This window comes from Acomys minous (genome assembly GCF_964271855.1).
Source record: "Acomys minous genome assembly, chromosome: 18".
Classification (NCBI taxonomy): Eukaryota; Metazoa; Chordata; class Mammalia; order Rodentia; family Muridae; genus Acomys; species Acomys minous.
The window spans coordinates 63,165,938-63,177,507 of record NC_140501.1 but is presented as its reverse complement, the minus strand read 5'-3'; the positions used below and the strand labels follow the sequence as shown (position 1 = coordinate 63,177,507).

At 44.3% G+C, this 11,570-nt stretch overlaps 1 long non-coding RNA gene across 1 annotated transcript; it reads right to left on the bottom strand.

Annotated features, from left to right (window-relative positions):
• Window positions 1–230: 230 nt before the first annotated feature.
• On the bottom strand, window positions 231–11,076 carry LOC311589025. The gene is made up of 3 exons (XR_014776395.1): window positions 10,990–11,076; window positions 1,937–2,057; window positions 231–1,368 (listed from the first exon to the last, which is right to left on the bottom strand). It is a non-coding gene; the product is annotated as an uncharacterized lncRNA (long non-coding RNA).
• Between the last annotated feature and the right edge of the window lie 494 nt (window positions 11,077–11,570).

The following is an 11,570-nucleotide window of genomic DNA, read 5'->3' as shown; positions in this document are numbered from 1 at the left end:
TCCTCTGTGTATACGTAGATGATGGGCAGCTCAGGCTTCCTGTGAGTCTACTAGAAAGGGGATGAGGAACTGCAACTTGATGAGCTGGGGTGGTAGGTAGGGGGACTCCCCTTTTCTGAGGAATAGGTGAAGGGGTACAGGGGAGGGAGGGCGTGACTGGGAAGAGAGAAAGGATGGGGCAATGACTGGGTTGTAAAGTGAATTAATAAATTTTAAAAAAATTTAAAGAAATGTATGCAGAGACTGACAAAAAGAAAAGCTCAGCAGGTAAAGATGCCAGTTGCCAAGCCTGACTGTAGAGGGCAAAAGACCTGTGCGCACAGATAAGCACTGGAGATGCCAGGAAGGCAAAGCACACAGCTTCTCTCGCCAGTGGAATGGAGTGTGTAGCTGCTCTTTCTGAAATGCCAGGATTGATGGGGCTTTACAGCCCAGTGAACCTTTACTGTCTGATGAGACAGACTCTGTCCATATCTTCCTTTTTATTTTCAACTTATATTAGACCCTTTCCCCCTAAATCTTGAGCACTGCTTTCAAGCCCTAAAACCCATCCCTATGAGTGATGTCATTGTGCTTTACAACAGCCTAACTGTCTCCTATGTTGTCTTAGGGCCAGGCTGATCCTGACTCCCACAGGCGTTATGTTGACCTCAGTCGTTCTCCCTAGACCCTTATCCTGGGCACTGTGTCTAAGTCAACAAGAAACCATCCTATAAATGTACTTTGCAAAGAACTTCAGTGTAAATATGTCTTAAACTGCTATGCAATTGAGACTGGGTTATTTATTATTTAATACTTTTTTTTTCCCAAAATTGTGCTGTGCTTAAATATGGCTAAAGTAAAATGATCTAACAGCCCCGGCCTAGCACTGGTTACAATAAGATCGGGCTGGGTTGTGTTTCGTTTTTATCTCACCACGGTCATTTTCCCCTGCCTGATGTAAAGTCTGCAGGGCATCCCTCACATCTGAAGACCTGACTTCAACCCCTGGACCCTGGAAGAAAAGAATCAAATCCCACAAGTTGTCTTCTGACCTCCACACATGTGCCACTGTGCATACATGCCCACAAAGGCTGGGAGTGTAGATTGATGATGAAGCCTACTCTAAGCAGGACCCTAGGCTGGCTGACTGGTTGGCTGGCTGGTTGGTTGGTTGGTTGGATTTGAGCCATAATCAAATTTTTTCATTGTCTAGAAGTTGTCAACAGTCTAAATTCTAACCAGTGAGTTTGAATCCATCTCTGTTGCACTTTTGCTGGCCAAGTTCATGAAGGACCTTCCACGCTGTACTTTGTGCTGAAGGTCTGAAGATCTTCTCCTTGTCTAGTTAGACTGAAGATGGCCTCAGATCAGTCTTGGAAGCCGCATCTTAAAGGGAAATGCACCCTGTGAGTAAAGTGCTGCTGTCCCTGTAGGGCGGGAAGAGTGGTCACACCCATGTGCTTGTCTTCACAATAGTGATAAAAAGTATATTCTTCCCTGGTGGCAGAGAAGCAGGTGAGCAGGCCCCAAAGCTGTGAGCCTGGAAGAGCTGGCCCCTGGGTCATGAGAGCAGGAAAGCTGTCTCTGCCCCTCATTGGTTGCAGCACTTGGGAGAGCTGGCCCTGTATCTTTCCTGGGCAGCACAGTAGAGCCTACCTTCGTGGCAGGGGTGTGGGTGAGGCAGGTCCAAGGGCATGAGGGTAGGAAAGCTGACCCTGCAACTTGTCTGCCATTTGCAGAGAACTGGCTCCACCCTTTGCCAGCTGTGGCATTGGATGAGCTATTGGGGCAGCACTGGAGAGCTCATGCTGGATGGTGTGGGTATGGGATGGCTGGCGGGCTGACCAGCTCCACTACTACCCAGGCCCAGGTCCAGGGCTTTGACCTGGCCCACCCCAACATCTTACCCCATTGACAAATTGCTAGAGCGCATGAAGAGGCCAGTCATACATACGCAAAGCTGCAGTGTCTCCATGACACAGGGCAACAGCAGGTTATCTGAGAGAAGTCCCAGTGAGGATCCAGTATTGATGGTGTAGCAGAAGCCAGAGGCCCTGAACCAAATCAATGACTCACTGCAATGAACATTTGCAAACAAAGAAGTGTGGGCAGAGGGGTATACTGTAGGGCACACTGTGACATGCCACAGCTTCCACAACAAGATCTTGTTTGTTTGTTTTCTTTGGGTGGAGGTCGTAAGGACGGAGGGTGGGTACAAAGGGATGGGGAGATGAGCGGGATTGGGGTGCACAACGTGAAATTCAAAAATAATCAATAAAAAGCTAAATAATTTTTTTTTTAAAAAAGCATTCTCCCTCCTGCTTTGGTCTACATACAATTTGGGTCTGTTCTTATCTTAATGTAAACATCTTGTCACAATAGCCAGCAGTTGCTTACATTTCTCCAGTAACTTGTAAGTTGTCTATTATGGGCTGAATATGTAGAACAGACGTTCAACTGGCATTGCTTGTTTGGTTTTGCTCATTGGCTGACTGGACACATGCATGCTCAGTGAAGTTACTACTTTGCTATCCTCCTTTTTCAGACTGCAAAAGTTTCAATGCTACAATGAGGTCTTATGAGCTTGAGAGCCTATTGCCATGCTTGCTGGGAATAATGTAGCAAACTATGGACTTTTCCATTTCATCATCCAGAAATCTGCTGAGAAGTAAGACCATAGAGCTCTATACGTGCAGTGAGGGTTAGTAGAGAAAGAGTTTGTATGTTTATTTTCCAAATCTGGAATGCCTGAGGGAACGTTATGTCACCATAGCTTAATCCTAATTAGTGTCTTCTGGCAGAAATGTTGGTACAGGCATACACTGATGTACAGATCTGAACCGCGTTTCCTGTCTAACAGACTTCTGGAGCAAATGCCCAACACATTAGAATAAGAACAACAGGAAGTAAACATATTGGAGGATTGGAAAAAGAAACAACAAATTAACAAACAGTGAGGGCCAGGGGATGTAGTTCATTGGTAGAGCACTTGTCTGGCATACAAGGACCCAGGCTTGAGTCAGAGAACTGCAAAGGAAGGAACAGAAGTGATAGAAAGAGGAAAGAAATGAGGGATTGGCCGGGCGTGGTGGTGGTGCACGCCTTTAATCCCAGCACTTGGGAGGCAGAGGCAGGCGGATCACTGTGAGTTCGAGGCCAGCCTGGTCTACAAAGCAAGTCCAGGACAGCCAAGGCTACACAGAGAAACCCTGTGTTGAAAAACCAAAAAAGAAAAAAGAAAGAAAGAAAGAAAGAAAGAAAGAAAGAAAGGGAAAGAAACGAGGGATTGTGGGACACAGGGAGGAAGAGGTTGGAAAGATGGGGGGGGGAGAGATGAGGAAGGGAAGGAAGAGAAAAAGAAAGTAAACAAGGAAAAACAGCAGTGAAATAGTGAAATGATAGAACCAAAAGGAAAAAAAAAGTGAAGTTCCAGGTGACAGAGCCTGGAGACTTTCCTGTCCCCGCATGGCCCTGGTAGGGCGGTCTGGTGCTGTACACCTGCTGAGCTAACGAATGTCCCAAGACCTTTCACCCACTTTCCCTGCCATGAGCATACCTGGCTGTGCAATTATGCTAACTACCTGGAACTGTATCTTGAAACTAATGTTGCAGCCTGCTTTATCCAGAATGAAGCACTGCCAAGGTTAGTAGGAATTGATGAGTGCTGGGGATATCACCACCCCACCCCAGCCCCTAAGAGCCTGCACCGCCTGCCTTCAAATAGACTATAAACCCACACCTGCCTGGGGAACTTGTGGGCAGACACCCAACCCTCATGCTGGGACTCAGACCTTGGCAATGGCCACTGTGGGACCAGGTGGAACCTCACTGACTGTATTAATAACCCAGACTGGGGCTGGGTCAAACTCACCTGATCTAAATTGTGTCTAAATGTTTTCAGTCTCTGACAAAACTATTAGGTAAAAAGCCAATTTTTGCTAAACCTCTTAGAAATCAACATCCTTGAGAGTTAGCTATAAGGGGATGGAGAAGTAGATCAGTGGTTAAGAGCACCGGCTGCTTTTCCAGAGGTCCTGAGTTCAATTCCTAGCAACCACGTGGTGGCTCACAACCATATGTAATGGGATTTGGTGTCCTGGAGGCATACATGCAGACAGAGCACTAATAAATAATCTTTAAAAATTTTAAAGAGTTAGCTATAATGGTTATGATTCAAGGCCCCTTGACATACTAGACAGCTATGAGAAACTTCTAGATCCTTCCTATACTACATTATGTAGTCATTAGCATTTCATTAGCATTTCAGTAAATATTATAGCTTCTTCCTGCCAGAGAGCCAGCACTCTAAAGCTTGCTGATCTTCCTTACCCTAGCACATCTCCTTTCTGTCCGCCCAGCGCCCAGCTGTGTGTGCCGTATTAGAAGGTCCCACCACCAATTTGCTCCTCTCTTCTGACCCACATGAGATTCTATTTCACATCTGATGCTGGGTGCTCCTGAAAAGGACTGCCACGAGAAATCATGGAGAAGCTGAACTGCTGAACTCCAGGAAACCCCAAGTGATTTGAGCACTTCTTCCTTTCCTCGCTTAGCCACATCCACAGTTCCTCCAGTTCAGCCTAAGTTTATAGACTGGCCTTTGCTCTCCCTCTGGCCCTTTCTATAGCCTGCAGGAAATTCTACAAAAAAAAAAAGAAGAGCAGTTACTAAAGAAGGAAAGCAGGCAAGGAAGCTGAGGACCTGGTCACAGTATACATGGGCTGCGTGGTCTGAAGAGTCGAACATGATGTATTACACCCACTTATTTATCTGAGTCAACCCATCCTTGCATCCTTGGAATATGGTCCACTTGGTCATGGTGAATGACTTTTTTGGGTGCATAGTTGAGTTCTATTTGCAAGTCTTTTGTTGGGAACAGTTTCGTGCATGCTCATCAGGAAAATTGGCATATAATTTTCTTTTTGTTGTTGAATTCTTACCTAGTCTTGGCATCGGGGTGATATTAGCTTCATGAAATGAGTTTGGTAGTGTTGCTTCCTCTCGTAGGTCATGAGGTAAGCTTGAGAAGGATCGATGTTGATTCTTCTATAAAAGTCTGGTAGAATTCAGCAGTGAATCCACCTAGACTTGGGTTTTTTGCTTTTTTTTTAAATTGGGAGGTTTTTAATCTTTCGAGAGAGGGTCTCACTATGTAGACCAGGCTGGCCTCGAACTCACAGAGACCCACCTGCTTCCACCTCCTGAGTGCTGGGATAAAAAGCACGCTCTACATACATGCTTTTTATTGAGAGAATTTTATTGCTACTAAAATATCATTGTTATGAATAATTTAACTTGTTTATATTCTCTTGCTTTAATTTTATTATTTACTTTAATTTTCTTCAGATTTGTTTATTTTATTTTATGTGTATTGTTGCTTTGCCTGAACATATGTCTATGTACCATGTGCATGACTGGTGCCCAGAGAGGCCAGAGGAGGGTATCAGCTCCCACAGTTGGCTGTGACGCATTGTGAGCATGCTGGGAACTGAGCTAAAGATCTCTGAGAGAGGCAAGTGCTTCTAACTAGTGAGCCACCTCTCCAGCCACTCTTAGTTTAATTTTAGTAGGTCGTGTGTGTCTATAAATTTACCCATTTCCTCTAGGTATTCCAATTTATTGGAATATATCTTTAAGGTGTATCTTAATGTTCCTCTGTATTTCACTAGTGTCTTCTGTGATACCTCCCTTCTCACCTCTAATTTTGTTAATTTGTATCTTCTACATTTTTATTTTAATTGTTTTTGGCTAATTCCTTGTTAATCTTGTTCATCTTTCGAAGAACCGACTCTTTGTTTCATTGAATCTTTGTATTGTTCTTTTCATTTCTATTCCATATTCTGTAGACCTCATTGATAATGTCATTTAACTGTGATCTTTATTTCTTTCCACATACTGGTTTAGTTTTTTCTTGTTTTACTAAGACCTTGAGAGACAACATTAAAGTTTTTATTTGAGATTTCTCTAATTTTTTTAAGTAGGACTGCTTTAATTGTATCACTTGGGTTCCGTGTGTTGTGTTTCCTTTTCAGTTGATTCTAGGACTTTTTTAATTTCCTTCCTAATTTTTTTCTGCAACCCATCACATTATTTAATAACATTTTATTTAATCTCCATTAGTTTGTATACATTCCATAATGCCTTTTTACAATTGTGCTTTGCTTTCATTCAATTCTCATCAGATAAATACATACTACAATTTACTGGCATTTATTACAACTTATTTCATGTTCCCAGAATATGGCTTATTTTAAAGAACTCTCTATGGCTTCTGGGAAGAATGTAACTTTGCAGAGTTTAAAACAATATCCTACGATGTATGTCAAGTCCACTTGATGTATAAATGTCAATTAACTCTCATGTTTCTTTGTTGCATGTTTGTGTGTCTGGCTTGTCCATTGGTGAGAATGGGGTGTTGAAGTCACCATTCTTAGTGGGATCATGTGATTCCTGTATATAAGAAACTCAGATGCTCTGCTGGAAAGAAATCTTTAGAATTGTTCAATACCTTCAGCAGGACAGCAGGATGTAAGACCAACAGCAACAGTAGCTTTTCTACACCAACAACAGGCATGTTGAAATCAGGAACCACCCCACCCCTTCACAATAGCTTTAATGCCTAGGAATAATCCTAACTGAGGACATGGAAGAAATCTACAACATAAATTTTAAAACACTAAAGAAGAAAATTCAAGAAGACGCTAGAAGCCAACTAGATCTCCCATACTCGTTGATGGGCACAATTTTTACAGTGAAAATGACTAATTATCAAAAGTGATTTACAGATTGAATACAATCACCATCAAGATTCCAATGACAGTCTTTACAGAAATAGAAAATCAATCCTAAAATTTATATACAAGTACAAAAGACCCTGGATAGTCTGCCCAATCCCAAGCAAAAGAACGATGCTGAAGATGTCACAGTATCTAGTCTCAATGTGCACTACAGAGACATAGTAACAAAACCAGCATGGTATTGACAATTGTGCTTCCATGTGTGTGGTGTGTGTGTGTGTGCGTGTGCATGTGTGTGTGCATGTGCGTGCGTGCATGTGTGTGTGTGTGTGTGTGTGTGTGTGTGTGTGTATGTGTGTGTGTGTGTGTGTGTGTGTGAAAACGCACGTGGGCAACTCACAGATAAATCAGTGGACTACAGCCAGCTGAATTTTTTTTTTTGAGACAGAGTCTTTCTGTGTAACCTTGGCTGTCCTGGAACACTCTCTCTCTCTCTCTCTCTCTCTCTCTCTCTCTCTCTCTCTCTCTCTCTCTCTCTCTCTCTCTCTCTCTTCCCCCCCCCCCCCCCGCCTCTCTCTCTCTGTAGACCAGGCTGGCCTCAACTCACAGAGATCTTCCTGCCTCTGCCTGCTAAGTTCTGAGATGAAAGGCATGGACCGCCATGGCCTGGCTAGCCAGCTAAATTTTGACAAACATACATATTGAAGAGAAAGGTCAGCCCTTTGAGAAATGGTGCTGAGGCAAGTGGGCATCCCCGTTTAGAAGAAGGAAACGAGGTAGCTATCTCTCACACTGAAACAGAAATCTATTTGAAATGAGCCAAAGTTCTTAATTACTATAAGACCTGAAACTCTGACACTGCTGGGAAGAGGGGGAGGGGTTATTCAAGACATAAGACTAGGCAAAGAGTTTCTGAAAAGAACTCATTTAGCTCAGGAAATAGTCCCAAGAATTGGCAGGTGACATGTTTGAAATTGAGTACTTCTGTGCAACTAGAGAAGCAACAGAGAGGAGAGGAGGCCGCTGTGCAGAAGAGGGTAGAGGACACTTGCCGGCTGCACACTGTCAGGTGATTAACATCTACACATAGAGAGAACCACAAAAACTAAACTATGAACTCCACAAAGGAACTAAAGAAATAAACAGTTCTTAAAAGTTGGAGTATGTTGGGAGTGGTGGTGCACGACTTTAATCCCAGCCCTCTGGAGGCAGAAGTAGGTGGATCTCTGGGTTCAAGGCCAGCTTGGTCCATATAGATAATTCCAGAATAGCCAGGGCTACACAGAAAATCCATGTCTCAAAACAAAAACAAAAAACAGAGGGAAATGTTTGGTCTTAGTCAGACATGGTGGTACACACTTTTAACCCCATACCTTAGGGAGGCAGAGGCAGGCAGATCTCTGTGGGTTCAAGGCCAGCCTGGTCTACAGAGTGAGTTCCAGAACAGCCAGGGCTAGAGAGAAACCCTTTCTTGGGGGAAAAAAAAGTTGAAATACAAATTATCGATAAACACGAAAAATGTCCCAATATCTTTCGTTAGCAAGGAACTGCAAATCAAAGTCACATTGAGATTCTGTCGCACCCCAGTCAGAATGTCCATCATAAAGAAAACAAATAGCAACAAATGCTGATAAGGATGTGGGGAAAGGGAGCCAGTACAAGCTGCTTGTGGGATTGCAAACAGGTCTGGCCACTATGGAAATTAGTTTGGAGTTTCCTCAAAAGACTAACATTAGCATTACAGTATAGCCCAGCTATACCACTCCTGAGTAAACAAGCAAAGGACTCCAAGCCACAGAAGTACTTGAGCATCCATGCTTCCCAGTGCCCTGTCCACAGCAGCTAAGTGACAGGAATCAGCCAAGGTGCATAACAAATAACCGGGTAAAGAAAATGTGATACAAATAAACAATGTGGTTCTATCCGCCTGCCTCTGCCTCCCGAGTGCTGGGATTAAAGACTCACGGACATCATCATTATTAGGTGAAATAAACAAGACTCAGAAAAAACGCATGCCTTCTTTCCTTTCTGGATCCTCTATTTGAAATGAATACATAAGACTGTTTTGTAAAGATATGACATGAAAGTAATAGGGAGACTAGGAGGAAAGAGTCTAGTGAGAGGGTCAGAGGGGCGAAGGGGAGAGGATGGTGACACCATCAAGGGACGTAGTAACTTGAAAGAAACTGTTTTTATGAAATCCACCTCTATGTACAAGGAATAAACAGCAATACAAGAAAAGAAAACCTGGGCACAGTTGCACATGCCTGTAATCCCAGCACTCAGGAGGCAGAGGCAGGTGGATCTCTGTGAGTTTGAGGCCAGCTTGGTCTACAAAGCGAGTCCAGGACAGCCAAGGCTACATAAAGAAACCCTGCCTCAACAAAAGAAAAGGATGATTGGGGGAAGGTATCCTAAAACATGTTTACTATTTTCAAATGATCGTCTTGTTTATCCGGGCGGCAAAGCCGCACCTCAGCAGGTGTAGTTTCAGCCCTGCCTCCTGCCTGTGGCCTCGGTTGGCCCTTGTGCCAGAGGCTGGACTTCAAAGGCCACGAAGGCTGCTGTTCGGGCTCCTTCCAGCCTCTTTCCTGTTGCTGCGCTTTCTCCCTCCTCACAGGATCACCCTTCAACTCCTCATGGTAGGTAAGATGAGGAAAGAACCTAGAGAAGTGGTCGGCTCTGTCCTGAGCATCCCCGAAGGTTGAACTGGCTTAGCACTGTGGAAGGAGGAACTGAAGAGAAGATCTACACCATTCAGCCAGGTCAAACTCCATGAGATCTGATGCCATAGGAGCCCATTGTGAAGGGGATGCCTCCCACCGCTGACCCCTAGTGCCAAGTGTTCCTCTTCTCCCATTAGAACCAACCGCAGCTTCATCCCTCAAGGGAACAAAACTCCAGGAACAGGTGGGTCTCCCCCTAAGTACCCCCCACATCCCACAAGCCACTCAAGAGTGCCAAAGTCAACACTGGAGGAAGCTGGGGAGACCCTAATATACCAACACTGACTTTCTACCCTCTGGCAAATGGATTTCAACACAGAAATTAAATGGAACCCAAAAATAAAGTTTTCTCTCTTGTGTGTGCAAGCTTGGGTTCTGCATTTTATCCCTACTGTGCAACCATATTGGTGTTCTGTAATTATTAATGGGTCGTGGCTATTAACCCAAGCCGAAGGCATTTCAGCTCAGACAGCATGCCTTAGCAGGCTGCAGTGGGGTCATGGCCTAAGGACAAGGACAGACAAGCCCATGGAAATGCCATGTTTATTTGCACAGCACTACCCTACTTAACTTTTCCACTTTAATGTATTAAAAGGGAGGGTAGCCTATCACTTCCGGCTCTTTGTGCTGTGAAGAGGGGACTTATAGAAGAACACTGAATTTTGTACACAGTTCTCACACTGTACACACCTGACCTTGCCGATGCCGTTCTCCACAGGTTGGAACCCATGTTTACACAAACTTTATGGGAACACAAATGAAAATTCTATTTTAAGAATATGATGAGCTCATAAGGAAAATGCAAAGTCTAATCATAAGTAAATATATTTGGGGACATGTTGTCCTTCCTTACACCCAGGAGATGTACCTGGACCTGATGACCTCACATCTTATAACTTCCTTTTTTTTTTTTTTTTTAAAGTAAGGAACTTCCAAGACCTTCTGGTCTATCTTCCTGTTTCTATAATTAATTGACTGAAGATTATTCTCTAGTTTATAAGAAGAGTGTATTGGGTATTGCCCATGGGAAATGGCTAGTCTCCTGTCTCCTTCACCCAATGTTCAGTCCAGCGACATACTTGGGCTCAGTGTTCTACCTGACTGAGTTGAGAAGGGGGCTGGGAATGTGCTTAGAGCACAAATGAGGCCCCGAGTTCTACCAACATGTCTGTGAGCTGGGAAGAAACCTCACTTGGCCGTATCGTCTGTCCAGTATCCCATCCTTGGTAGACTCTAGATGTTTGCCCTCCATCTTAGCTCATTGGCACTAGCTTCCTCTGTAAAGCCACAGTTACATGACTCTGTCTCCTGAGAAGTTTTAAAGACCCTATGCTGCTATTCTTAGCCTGTGAAAGAAAAGGATGAGACAGAGTTGCCTCATGTTTCTGAGAAAAGCTTGCTTCTAACAGCTCTCATAAAACTCTTTTGTGGAACTTTAATAGAGAACATTCAACATTCAACAAATCCTCCCTTCCTTTATGCCCAGCGTCAGTACAGTGCGGTACAGGCAGGTTACATTCCAGAAATAACAGCGGCTGCCAGACCTGGATCTGATCTTCTTGTTGCCACTTGCTCCACAGCGCTGTAACAGCCCTTTAGCTCCATGAATGCGAGCATACCGAGTGCGTGCGTGTGCGTGTGCGTATGCGTGTACGTGCGTGCGTGCGTGCCTGCGTGCTTGCGTGCCTGCGTGTGTGTGCGTGCGTGCGTGCGTGCGTGCGTGCGTGCGTGTGTGCGTGTGTGTGTGTGTGTGTGTGTGTGTTTGTGTGTGATCAGTTTGTCCCTTTAGATAGGAAAATATTGCTTTGTGCGAGGCTTTGATCAGTACAGTTTTGTATACAAACTGTGAGCAAAATCGCATCATCTGTCCACCCGAAGGGAATTTGTAGCAAGTGTTATTAGTGAGAGTCGGGCCAGAAGTAGGAAGGTGAAGGGTAAGGAATAGGCTGATGTCATTATGGGGGCTAGGAAGGCAGGCTGAAGGTCATCAGAAAGGGCTACTTGGGGAAGGAATCTAAGGCCACTGTCACAGGTGGAATTTCTTTTTTCTGATGGAAGCCTCAGCTCTGCTCTCTTTCTTGTCTCTCTTTTGTCATGGACATCTGTCTTAGTTAGGGTTTCTATT